Consider the following 13,247-nt stretch of genomic DNA (forward strand, 5'->3'; position numbering starts at 1 on the left):
CATGTCCTGTCTGTGGCCTGGAACTCCCTCACCGTTTATAACTGACAGACAATCATTCTCCCCACTTTCAAAGTCTTATCAAAAGCACATCTCCTCCAAAAATCTTCTTTAACTGAGGCTTAATTTCTCCTCTCCATCTTCTTATGTGTCACCTTTGCACTTGGATTTGTACCCTTTAGTCACCTCACCCTCACAGTACTTATGTACTTAACTGTAATTTATTTTAATGTCTATTACTATTACTGTTATACCGCTATTACTCCCCTCTCAGGGTCGCACCTGGAGAGTTTCTAGTCCTCTACCAGTCTCGACTATGGGAGGGAAAGTCAAGCAGAGGTCTACCTATTCCATTCCTAGCTTGGGCAGTGGCTAGCGAGTAGAAGGCCATCTGCTACAAGTCAAAACTAACCTGTGCTGGGCAGTGGTGGCATGGGAGAGAGTCGAGAGTAGAGACTAAAGTTTACTGCGAGGAAGGAGGCAATGGTAAACCACTTCTGTATTTTTACCAAGAAAACTCTATAGATTCACTACCACAACAATTGCAGATGGAGGCTGGGGGTTCTGGGAGAGATATGTCCATAGCATCGCTATAGGTCAGAGATGACTTGACGGCATAAGACAAGACTAGACTACTATTACTATTATACTACTATCCTACTATTACTATTATTACTACTATTATTATTAGACCGTAAGCTCCTTGTGGGCATTGAATGTGTTTTCCAATTTCCTTATATTGTACTCTCCCAAGCACTTAGTACAGGGCTCTGCACATAGTGAGCACTCATTCAATGTGATTGATTGATTGCTTGCTTGTTTGGGAGAGTTCAGTAGACTTAGTTGACATGATTCCTTCCATCTAAGAGTTTATGATGTAATGGGGGAAACAGACATTAAAATCAATTTTAGGTAAGAGAAAGCAATAGAGAATAAAAGGGGTGAGTGAGGACTTTTTAGACAATGCTGAAGTGAGGGTTGGAGGGTTGGGAGAGATATAGGGTGAGAAGATGAAAGATTAATCAGGAAAGGCCTCCTGGAGGAGAGTTGTTTTTAGAAGGGCCTTGAAACTGGGGAGAGCAGTGGTCTTGAGATGTGAAGGGGGTGGGAGTTTCAGGGGGAACTGAAGGTGTCTGCAAAAGAAGTCAGCAGTGAGAGAGGTGAGAATGAGACGCAGTGAGTAGGTTGGCTTGAGAGGAATGAAGCCTCTGAGCTGGAATATAGTCTTGTCGTTTCTTATGCTGTCGCGTCGTGTCTGCCCCATAGAGACGTCCTGGACACATTTCACCCAGAACACCCCACCTCCATCTGTAATTTCATTCATTCATTCAATCGTATTTATTGAGTGCTTGCTGTGTGCAGAGCACTGTAGTAAGCGCTTGGGAAGTACAAGTTGGCAACATATAGAGACGGTCCCTACCCAACAGCGGGCTCACAGTCTAGAAGGGAGAGACAGACATAAAAAAAACATATTAATAAAATAAATAGAATAAATGTGTACAAATGAAATAAATACATAAATAGAGTAATAAATATGTACAAACATATATACCGGTGCTGTGGGGAGGGGAAGGTGGTAAGGCGGAGGAGATGGGGGGGGAAGGGGGAGAGGAAGGAGGGGGCTCAGTCTGGGAAGGCCTCCTGGAGGAGGTGAGCTTTCACTAGGACTTTGAAGGGAGGAAGAGAGCTAGCTTGGCAGATGTGTGGAGGGAGGGCATTCCAGGCCAGGGGGAGGACGTGGGCCAGGGGTCGATGGCAGGACAGGCGAGAACGAGGTACGGTGAGGAGATTAGCGGCAGAGGAGCGGAGGGTGCGGGCTGGGCTGGAGAAGGAGAGAAGGGAGGTGAGGTAGGAGGGGGCGAGATGATGGAGAGCCTTGAAGTAGAGGGTGAGGAGTTTTTGCCTGATGCGTAGGTGTAATCGTTCTGGTAGTGTATCTGTAGAGTTTTCTTGGTAAAAATAAGGAAGCGGTTTATACCATTGCCTCCTAACACACAGTAAACTTGACTCTCCGCCCTAGACTCACTCTTATGCCGCTGCTGCCTGGCACAGGTGTTTTGACTCATAGCAGATGGCCTTCCACTCACTAGCCACTGCCCAAGCAAGGAATGGAATGGATAGGCCTCTGCTTGACTCTTCCGCCTGTGGTCGTGACTAGTAGAGTAATGGAAACCCTCTAGGTGAGACCCTGAGAGGAGGGGCATATAGTAGGAGGGGGGAAAAATAAATAGGGAGGAGAGAGCTGATAGAGTGCCGTAAGTCAATATCGGGACTCTGCACGCAGTAAGCACTCAATAAATATGATTGATTGATTGAGTGATGTGGAGAAGAATGAGTAACCACTGGAGGTTTTTGAGGAGTGGGGAGACGTGCAGAACAATGTTTTAGAAAAAATGCAGCCGACCAGAGACGGGGTGGGAGAGACAGGAGGCAGGGAGTTTAGTGAGAAAACTGATACTGTAGCCGTCAGGATATGACAGAGCTAAGACCAGTGTGGTGGCAATTTGGATAGAAAGAAAGGACTAGAAGCTGTTGTGGGGGAAGAAAAGACAGGATTTGGTGACAAACTGAATATGGAGGATGGAAGAGAGATGGAAGATTCCAAGCTAGGGCCAAGGTTATGGGCTTGAGCAGAGCTAAAATGGTCCTGCTGTCAACAATGGTGGGAAAGTTAGGTGGAGAAAAGGTTTGGGAGGGAAGATGAGGAGTTTTGGACATGCTGAATTTGGGGAAGCAGTAAAACCTCCATGCAGAGTGTCCTAGAGGTAGGAGGAGATGCAAGTTTGGAGAGGTCAAGGTTAGCATTGTAGATTTGGTAGACTTATGCTTGAGGTGATAGTTGAAGTGGAGAATGGATGAGACTTCCCAGGCAGTGAGTGTAGATGGAGACTAGAAGGAGACCCAGAATTGAGCCCTGAGGGACACCCTCATGTAGCTAGGAAGTGAGAGGTGGAGGACGAGCAGACAAAAGAGATTGAGGAGGATCTGTTGAAGTGGTAGGAGGAGAACTAGTAGAGGATTGCTTCTGGAAAAACAAGATTAGAAAATATTTCCAGGAGAAGGGGGTGGTCCACAGTATAAAAGACAGCAGAAAGGGCTAGGGGGATTAGGACATAGTAGAGTGAAGGAGGTCATTAGTGAACTTGGAGAGGGAGGTCTCAGTGAAGTGGGAGGGATAAAAGTTGGATTGCAGAGGATCAAGGAGGGGGTTGGAGGAGAAGAAATGGTGGTTGTGGGTGCAGACAATCCATTTGGTAATGCAGGAATGGAAGGAGGGAGAAGGGGCAACAGCGCTTAGAACAGTGCTTTGAACATAGTAAGTGCTTAATAAATGTCATTATTATTATAATTAAGTGAAGGTGCACTGATTTATTCATCTTTGAAATGGAAGTAGCATGGTGTGGTCAGAATCTGGACAGGTCTCATTCGAGCTTACTAGGTGATCTTGAGCAAGTCACTTAATCTCTTTCAGTGTAAAATGGATTGCGAGCCCAGTTTGGGACAGGGACAGAGTCCAATCACAAACTTTTTAATCTAACCAGTGTTTAGCCCACAGTAAGCACTTAAAAATCGTGGTAATTATTTTGTGAGAAACGAAATGCCAGGGTCTTACATAAGCAATAGTAAATCTTGTTTTTCCATAGCATCTTACTTCAAGGAGTTCAAAGTACAGCTGTTAGCTCACTAATCCTTCCGGCGTGCCTGGAAAGTAGGTAGGAGGTATATATTATGCTTCTCATTTCAGAGTTGAGGAATCTGAGTCATAAAAGAAATGAAACAATTTTAGAGTTACGTGACGAATCAATAGCACATATGGGAATACATGCCCAGTCCCGTCTCGGTCCAAGGAAATATTTTCCTTCCGATTTGGATAACCAAGCAGCTAGTTTCTTTTTATTTATGTAGTTTGCATTCAGGACGAAGCAATTGTAACTGGCTATTTCTCAGGGGGACTAAAGGGGGGAGATTTTTATTTCAGTTCATTTCAGCCTCAAATTGTTATGTTGATTATATTTATTTTTTTGTTTAGCTGTTCAAATTTTCTCGTACCCGAGATTGGGCAGGAATCATCTTAACAAATAGTAAATGTTGCTGAATAGAAAATTCATGCATTACCATGGAAATTTGCAGAGTAGGAGGTTTATATCTTTGTAATTATTTTCAATGTGTGTTTATTGATTTTTAAAATGCAGCAATATTAACTTGAAAGAGAACAAATTATGTACAACAAATTAAGCATTTGCATGGATTAGAAAATCGAGGTAGTGACTAAAAAGCGAGAGTTGTAGAACAGTAGGTGTTTAATACGTGATTTTAAATTGTATTTGAGAGGATTTTATTGAGCTGCGTTTCTAAAATGTAGCTGCAGGAGAGAGGAGGAGATCAACTGTTTGAAGGTAGATTTTCCTTCATTATGGATGATTGTTTTAAACTTTGATTTAAATGACAGTATTTTGGGGTGTTACTATTTTCAGGTAATGGCTCTACATTTGATTTTCAGTGTGTTTTTCAAAGCTACCCTTCAAGGAAACTTAACCCCTAACATCTCAACTTTGGTATGGCAGGGACAGCTGAGGTCTGGAGAATGGGTTCTAGTAGGTTCTACCAAGCTAAAAATGCTTTCGAGCTAGATTAATAGTGGATTGTTGAACACTACAAGTAATCTTCCTCAATATCATGGCATGGAGCAACTCTACTGTATCGTACTTTCCCAAATGCTTAGAACACAGCTCTGCACACAGTAAGTCTTCAACAGATACCATTGATCGATTGACCGAATGAGCGAAAACGTCATAAGCATTCTCTCCATTGGAGTGGTGGGGATGGCCCCTTACATGGTTTTTATGAGCAGGGCTATCATCCCAAGTCTCTGACAAGTTTCGAGAGTTTCCAGTCAGGGCTGAAGAGACTCAAAATGGTGACTTTCTGGACGATTAATGCTTTGAAGCCCGGCCCCTTTCATTCCTCATTCCGGTAAAATCCCTGTTCCATTTTTGGCCCCATGTTCAAAATGATGAGCTGCTCCTCCTTTCCCACTTCCAGACAAGATCATGCGTCCAGGCTCATACCATTGGATGGTGAACTCGGGTCAAGGTGAAAAAAAACAAATGCACACACACACACACAAACAAAACCTTGTCACTTAATGCTGGACATAAATTGGTGGAGTTTGAATTATACCGTAAGCTTCTTGAGGGCAGGGATCATGTCTACTAACTCTATTGTATTGAATTTTCCCAATCATTTAGTATGGTGATTGTAGGAAACACTCAATAAATACTCCTGACTGATTGAAGGGCAAGTCATTGATTGATAGACCCTCCTCTGCTCCATGTAACTGTTTCTGGTCAGTTGAGACCCATCTGCTCAAACACAAGACCCTGGGTTTGTCAGGCATTTTCTCTTGTCAGGGGTTGGGCTAGTTCACAGCATCATGATTTGAATTGTGTAAATGCCTGATCATTTGATCAACAGTTTATTAAAATGACACAAAAATTCTTACTAGAGGAAAGTGTGAAGGAAATATGGAGTAAAGAAAATGGAGATGGGAGGGCAGGACTATTTATGTTCCTAGTTCATTCATTCATTCATTCAATCATATTTATTGAGCACTTACTGTGTGCAGAGCACTGTAATAAGCGCTTGGGAAGTACAAGTTGGCAACATATAGAGATGGTCCCTACCCAACAACGGGCTCACTAGTTGTCTGTTCATAGTAGCAGTTTTGGAAATGTGATCTGAAAAGGCAAACTGGATATGAATGAACAGGAAGACAGCATGGCATAGTAGACACAGCACAGGCCTGGGACTCAGAAGGTCATGGGTTCTAATAATGGCTCTGCCACTTGTCAGATGTGTGACTTTGGACAAGTCACTTCACTTCTCTGTGCCTCAGTTCCCTCATCCGTAATATGGGGATTAAGACTGTGAGCCCTACATGGGACAACCTGATCCTGCTGTATCTACCCCAGCACTTAGAACAGTGCTTCACACATAGTAAGCGCTTAACAAATACTATTATTATTATTACTATCTGGACCTCAGTTACCTCATCTGTTAAAATGGGGATTCAAACTGTGAACCCCAAGTGGGACAGGGACTGTGTCCAACCCGATCTGCTTGTATCCACCCCAGCACTTAGTACACTGGTACATAGTAAGTGCTTAAGCACCACAACTGTTATTAAGATAGTTGACAGCCTGGGAATGCTAAGAGGAAAGAATAGATTTTACAGCCAACAGAAATGTAAAGAGAAATTATTCTTCAATAAAAAACTTGAGGATAAATTAGCCAGTTTCTGTGATATCTTTCCCTTGGTATTAGTGTTCTAATTATCATTACTTTTAAGGATCTCTTTTAAGGGGACACAAATTCTCCCCCTCCTTCCCCTCCCCATCCCCACTGCCTTACCTCCTTCCTCTCCCCACAGTACCTGTATATATGTTTGTACGTATTTATTACTCTATTTTATTTGTACATATTTATTTTATTTATTTTATTTTGTTAATATGCTTTGTTTTGTTGTCTGTCTCCCCCTTCTTGACTGTGAGCTCACTGTTGGGTAGGGACTGTCTCTATATGTTGCCAACTTGTACTTCCCAAGCGCTTAGTACAGTGCTCTACACACAGTAAGCGCTCAATAAATACGATTGAATGAATGAATGAAATTCAGTCACTACTGAAATGTCTCTTTGTTTCTCTGGGGTTGAAGCTAAGTGGGGACACTTGTTCTAAGCAGTGCACTCTGGTAAGTTTTTGACATTTTGACATTTGCTCCCTGCTTGGGACAGATTTTCGTTTCTAATTTGTTTGTGTCCTAGTCCAGCCACACCCTTTGATCTGTACATCAATCGTGTTCACTGAGCACTTACGGTGTGCAGAGCACTGAACTAAGGGCTTGGAAGAGTATAGTATAACAGAGTTGTTAGAAACATTCCCTGCCCACAACAGACTTACAGTTTAAGAGGCTTTTAGGCAGACTGTAAGCCCATTGTGGGCAGGGATAGTCTCTCTTTATTGCTGTATTGTACTTTCCAAGTGCTTAGGACAGTGCTCTGCATACAGTAAGCACTCAATAAATAAGATTGATTGAATGAATGAATGAATGTATGAGAGCTGTTGGAAACAAACCGAGAAGCAGCATTTCCTGGTGGATAGAACACGGAACTGGGAGTCAGAAGGACCTGGGTTCAAATGCCGCCTCCACCACTTGTCTGCTGTGTGAACTTGGGCAAGTCCCTTCACTTCTCTGTGCCCCAGTTACCTCCTCTGTAAAACGGGGATTAAGACTGTGAGCCCCACGTGGGACATGGACTGTGTCTAACCTGATTAACTTGCACCTTCCCCAGCGCTTAGTACAGTGTCTGGTAGTAAGCGCTTAACAAATACCATAAAAAACAATAGAGGGGAGTGTAGTGGACGCAGGTCATCTCTGAGCAGAATGAGCTCAATCACAAGGAGCTGCTAGTGTCCATTAGAACACTGTAAGACTCCAGAAGCAGTGTTTAGCATGGAGTTTCTGGAATTGGTATGGAGATTTGGGGGGTACTAGTATCACCCAACTGGTGGCTGTTTATATTCAATAGTATTTATTCAGCGCTTACTGTGTGCAGAGCACTGTACTAAGCACTTGGAAAGTACAATTCGTCAACAGAGACAGTCCCTGCCCAACAATGGGCTCACAGTCTAGAAATACTGTTTTGTCACACAGATAAATATCCACAAGTCAGAAGTATTGTTTTGGGCTGATAGGAAATTGCTGAATTAGACAGCAGGTTCCATAGGGGTGAAGAAACTATCGGTACTTCGTGGTCCACATGATTTATTACATTTGTAAAACACCACGCTTCTCCATGTTAGATGCAGCGTGACTCAGTGGCAAGAGCAATGGCTTTGGAGTCAGAGATCATGGGTTCAATCCCGGCTCTGCCGACTGTCAGCTGTGTGACTTTGGACAAGTCACGTAACTTCTCTGTGCCTCAGTTCCCTCATCTGTAAAATGGGGATTAAGACTGTGAGCCCCACGTGGGGCAACCTGATCACCTTGTAACCACCCCAGCGCTTAGAACAGTGCTTTGCACATAGTAAGTGCTTAACAAATACCATCATTATTATTATTATTACGTAACACCTAAGGGCTTGAAGTTGGATTATAAACTCCTTGAGGGAGGGGATTAGGTCTTTTAATTCTATTGTACTCTCTCAAGTGTTTAGCACAGTGTTCTGCACATTGCAGGCACTCACGAAATACTATGGATTGATTGATTCAGCTCCCCTGGAACTGGGGGAAAAGCTACCCGTCAAACCCATTGGTCTCAGGATCGCAAAGCAGACTCCCCAGGAAATGATTCCGGGAAACCATTCAGAGAAGCAGTGTGGCTTAGTGGATAGAGCACAGGCCTGGGAGTCAAAGGTCCTGGGTTCTAATCCTGGCTCCACCACATGTCTGCTGGGTGACCTTGGGCAAGTCACTTCACTTCTCTGGGCCTCAGTTACCTCATCTGTAAAATGGGGATTAAGAGTGTGAGTCCCATGTGGGACAGGGACTGTGTCCAACCCATTTAAATTGTATCTACCCCAGAGCTTAGAACAGTGCTTGGCACATAGTAAGTGCTTAACAAATTCTATAATTATTATAATTTTCATTAGACATTTCTCCCCAGATTTAGAAAGCACCAGGGACTGTTTTAGGAATTATCGTTATTCTCACTGATTTGTATTTGGTGGTATTGTTTCAGTTTTATTCTACATATTATTGTGTTATAGCAGGAGAGAACTGTTTTAGTTTCACCACACTAAGAATTCACTACAATAAGCTGATTACTTCTTCTGCGTTTAGGAGAGATGAATGAAGGGAAAGCTTATCCAGAGCAAATTCAGTAGCATGAAACACTAGAGGCAAAAACGCATTTTCATGGTGTTTGTCACGGACTCTAAAGTTTTGTAGTAATATTTATGATTATTTGAAAATACAGTTTTACTGTCTTTTCTTCTCTATCCTTCTATTTTGTACTAAGGAAGAATTCTAAAGAAAGCAAATGCTTTTGGTAGACTTCTAGGAGAAAAACAACAATTCCCCACTGTTCTTCGCAACACTCTCTGACTCATTTCTTAGTGAATGCTAAATGCATCTGGCAGAAGTCTGACCCCAAATCATTTCAGTGGGTAGACTATGTGTGCAACGCTTAACCTGTACATGTGCTTGCCGTAACGTGATGGATATAACTGCTTGCTGAGAATTTGATTTATTTTCAAATAGTTTAGCATCCCTCTGCTTTTATCTGATATGACTATTTCACAAGCGTGTGTACCAAGCATGGCTTCAAAATTGCAGGTTATGAAATACAGAAAATGGAACAATTGCCTTGCAAAGCAGAAATCTTTTCATTCAGGTGGCACGCAGTATGTTTTAAATGATGATGGGTCCTTGCCTTGGGCTTCATCATTTTTTCCTTTCAGGGGAAAAGAAACTGAAGACTTTTCCTTTTTTAACTTGTATTATTAGTTTAGGTTTTCATTGGGCTGGTTTGTGATGATGGGTTTTGCCTGGTCATTTGTTGCTGTAAATAAAAATGACATAATGATGGTGAAGACGGCATCTATCCATTAGGATGGGAACCAATGGTTGAGTAAAATCAGAAGACAGAATTGTGAAAAATGGCTGCCATTTCTTCCTTTCCTCTCTTTCAACCCAAATCGCATTGTTTGGGCTATTTGCTTCTGGGTTAGAAAATGCTAATTAGCTATTTTAAGAATTCACTACAATAAGCTGATTATTTCTTCTGCATTTAGGAGAGATGAATGAAGGGAAAGGGATATGCTGCATATCCAAGTGCACGACGTATGTACATAGTTATATATATGCAGTGTATATACACGCACAGTTTACTGGGATACAAAAATATCTGATTAGGATATATGCAAACAAACATATGCCTATTTAATTTCTTTGCCTATGTGGAATAGAGAGAGAGAGAGGAGAAGCTTATTTGTTAGTTTACTATCTGTGTAGTTTACCTATATCTACCCATCTGAAAATTGTTCCCGAGAGGATACTGGCTGCAACACAAGTAGCCAGTATCATGAAAAGCCTGGCCCATAAATGATTTACTTGGGGGTGTAAACAACAAAGGAATTAGCTTGGACTGAATCTTAAATCAGAACGAACCCGGAGCCTCGATAGGTTCACAATAAAACTTCAGGTGAAAGTTTCTCTCAGGTCTAGTGATCTCACCCATCTGGCCACTTCAAAACAAATGTCATTCAACTCAGCTTCTTGATTGGCACGCTCTTTGCAGATTTAGGCATTAAGCCAAGAATGTAAGAGACCTCAGAGACCCGCTCTAGCAGACTGAAGGCATATTAATGCACCAGCTTGAAAAGGCTACAGGTATTAAAGGTGGGCCTTTGTGTTAGATGCATCTGGGATATTAGTCACTGGGGCGGCCAGTCAGGATTTTTCTTCTGTAATTAAATTCACCTAGACGTTAGAATATCCGATTGCTTGGAACACACACTTAACTCTTACAGAGAACTCATGTACCTTAGCCGAGGAATATGCTTCTCTGGTCTGCCAGGCTTGAGCAGGGCACATAATAATGTGTTGCCTAGTGGAAAGTGCTCGGGCCTGAGAGTCAGGGGACCTGGGTTCTAATCCCAGCTCTCCCACTTGCCTGCTGTGTGACCTGGGGCAAATCGCTTAACTTCTCTGTGCCTAAATTCCCTCATTGGCAAAATGGGGATTCAATAACTTCTCCCTTGTACCTATTGTGTGAGTCAGATCATCTTGTAGCTACCCCAGAGCTTAGTACATTGCATGGCACATGATAAGTGCTTAAAAACACGACTACTAATATCACTACTATAAGAATAATAATAAAAATAATTGTTGTTATTATTGTAGTCTTGCTCATGCCATACCATCTCATTTTGTCATCCAAACCCTATATTCTCTATCACTGTTATAATAATGATAATGATGGCATTTATTAAGCGCTTACTATATGCAAAGCACTGTTCTAAGTGCTGGGGAGGTTACAAGGTGATCAGGTTGTCCCACGGGGGGCTCACAGTCTTAATCCCCATTTTACATATGAGGTAACTGAGGCACAGAGAAGTGAAGTGACTTGCCCAAAGTCACACAGCTGACAATTGGCAGAGCCGGGATTTGAACCCATGACCTCTGACTCCAAAGCCCGGGCTCTTTCCACTAAGCCATGCTGCTTCTCTACCCAAGCACTTAGAACAGTGCTTGGCACATAGTAAGCACTTAACAAATATCATTTAAAAAATCCATTTATGCATAAACACTGCTACTGAAATTTGGATGCCATTATTATTATTTTTACTCTCCCAAACACATAGAAACAGTGTTCTGCACATATTAAGTGCTCAATAAATATGATTGATTGATTGAATGACTTGCTTCCTTATTCCACCTTTGCATATTAATTGCTTTACCCCTTGATGCTTTTTAATAGGAAAAGAGTCCCTTCTTGGGGAGAGAAATTGAGCTGCCTCAAAACACCAGACTAGTTGCTGGCTCTCAATAAGGAAAAGAAAAGCTACAGAAACCACATTCTCAAAATGAAACAAGTGGCTACTAACTGTTTTTTTTTCCCCAAGGGAAGGCTCAAGGCAATTTGAATTTCCCTTCATTTCTAAGAAAAAAAGCCCGAGAGTCTTCTACTTGCCAGTATCACTGTGCGTGCTTGCCAGATAAATGAATGCATGATTCTGGCTCCTGAGGAAATCATGCGTTTCCCAGAATTCTCCTCATATCCAGTTCATTCACTGCTATTTATTGAGCACTTCCCGTGTGCAGAGCACTATACTAAGCACTTGGGAAAGTACGATATTACAATAAACAGACACATTCCCTTCCCACAGTAAGCTTATTGTCTGGTGGGAGGGGCACAATAGGCAGTCAGCACACCCAAAGGACAGCAGGTAACACACCTCTGATCATTAGCATACTTATTTTCCCGTTGACAATAGGTAGAATATAAATGAAATTGAATATCCCCCCATCTGTAATTTATTTTAGTGCCTGTCTCCCCGTGTACAGAGTAAGGTCCTTGTGAGCAGGGAATGCGTTTCTTTTGTATTGTATTCTCCCAAGTACTTAGAACAGTGTTGCAAACAGTAAGCGCTCAATAAATACCAATTTTTAGAGAAAGACTACTGTCTGCTGGCATCATCGAAGTGAGTCCAGATCTTCAGTTGGCAGAACTGGTACAATAAACCTGGAACAATAAAGCAGCGTAGCTCAATGGAAAGAGCACGGGCTTTGGAGTCAGAGGTCATGGGTTCAAATTCCAGCTCCGCCACTTGTCAGCTGTGTGACTTTGGGCAAGTCACTTCACTTCTCTAGGCCTCAGTTGCCTCATCTGTAAAATGGGGATTAAAACTGTGAGCCCCCCAGGGGGCAACCTGATCACCTTGTAACCTCCTCAGTGCTTAGAACAGTGCTTTGCACATAGTAAGTGCTTAATAAATGTCATCATTATCAATAATGTTATTATATTATTATTATTATATAATATAATAATAATATCATCATTAATAATAATAATAACTCATGCTTTTGTGCTCCCAGCATTGAGTACACTGTAGAATTAGCTCTTGAGTTTGAAGATAACACCAGTGATGATGACCTTTGCCCACGGGTATGAATGTTTCTGAGAGAAATGAGCAACAATCCTTTCATACTGTGCATTTATGATTGTTCAATTTGGCAGTGTGCTCCCCTGGACATTTCATGGCCTAGTAAAAAGAGCATAGGCTTGGGAATCAGAGGTACTGGGTTCTAATTCCAAATCCACCACATCTACAGTGTGATCTTAGGCAGGTCACTTGACTCCTCTGTGCCTCGGTTCCTGCATCCGTGAAGTGGGGATGAAGATTGTGAGCCCTTTATGGGACGTGGACTGTGTCCAGCCTGAAACGTTCAGGACATGTCACATCCCCTCCTCCCCCTCAAATCTCCAGTGGTCTCCTATCCACCTCCATACCAAACAAAAACTCCTCACCATTGGCTTTAAAGCACTCTATCACCTTACCCCCACCTACTTTACCTCACTTCTCTCCTTCTACAACCCAGCCCGCACACTTCACTCCTCTGGTGTTAACCTTCTCACTGCGCCTCAGTTTCACCTGTCTCACTGCTGAACTCTGGCCCAAGCCCTGCCTCTGGCCTGGGATGCTCTTCCTCCTCCATTCCCACAGACAACTACTCTCCCCTCCTTCAA

The 13,247-nt window shown here is 42.5% G+C and overlaps 1 non-coding gene across 1 annotated transcript; it reads left to right on the top strand.

Moving 5' to 3' along the window:
• Nucleotides 1-261: 261 nt before the first annotated feature.
• On the top strand, nt 262-399 carry LOC119927715. The gene has a single exon (XR_005450692.1). It is a non-coding gene; the product is annotated as a small nucleolar RNA SNORA7 (small nucleolar RNA).
• The last annotated feature ends 12,848 nt before the right edge of the window (nt 400-13,247 follow it).

This window comes from Tachyglossus aculeatus, chromosome 4 (genome assembly GCF_015852505.1).
Source record: "Tachyglossus aculeatus isolate mTacAcu1 chromosome 4, mTacAcu1.pri, whole genome shotgun sequence".
NCBI lineage: Eukaryota > Metazoa > Chordata > Mammalia > Monotremata > Tachyglossidae > Tachyglossus > Tachyglossus aculeatus.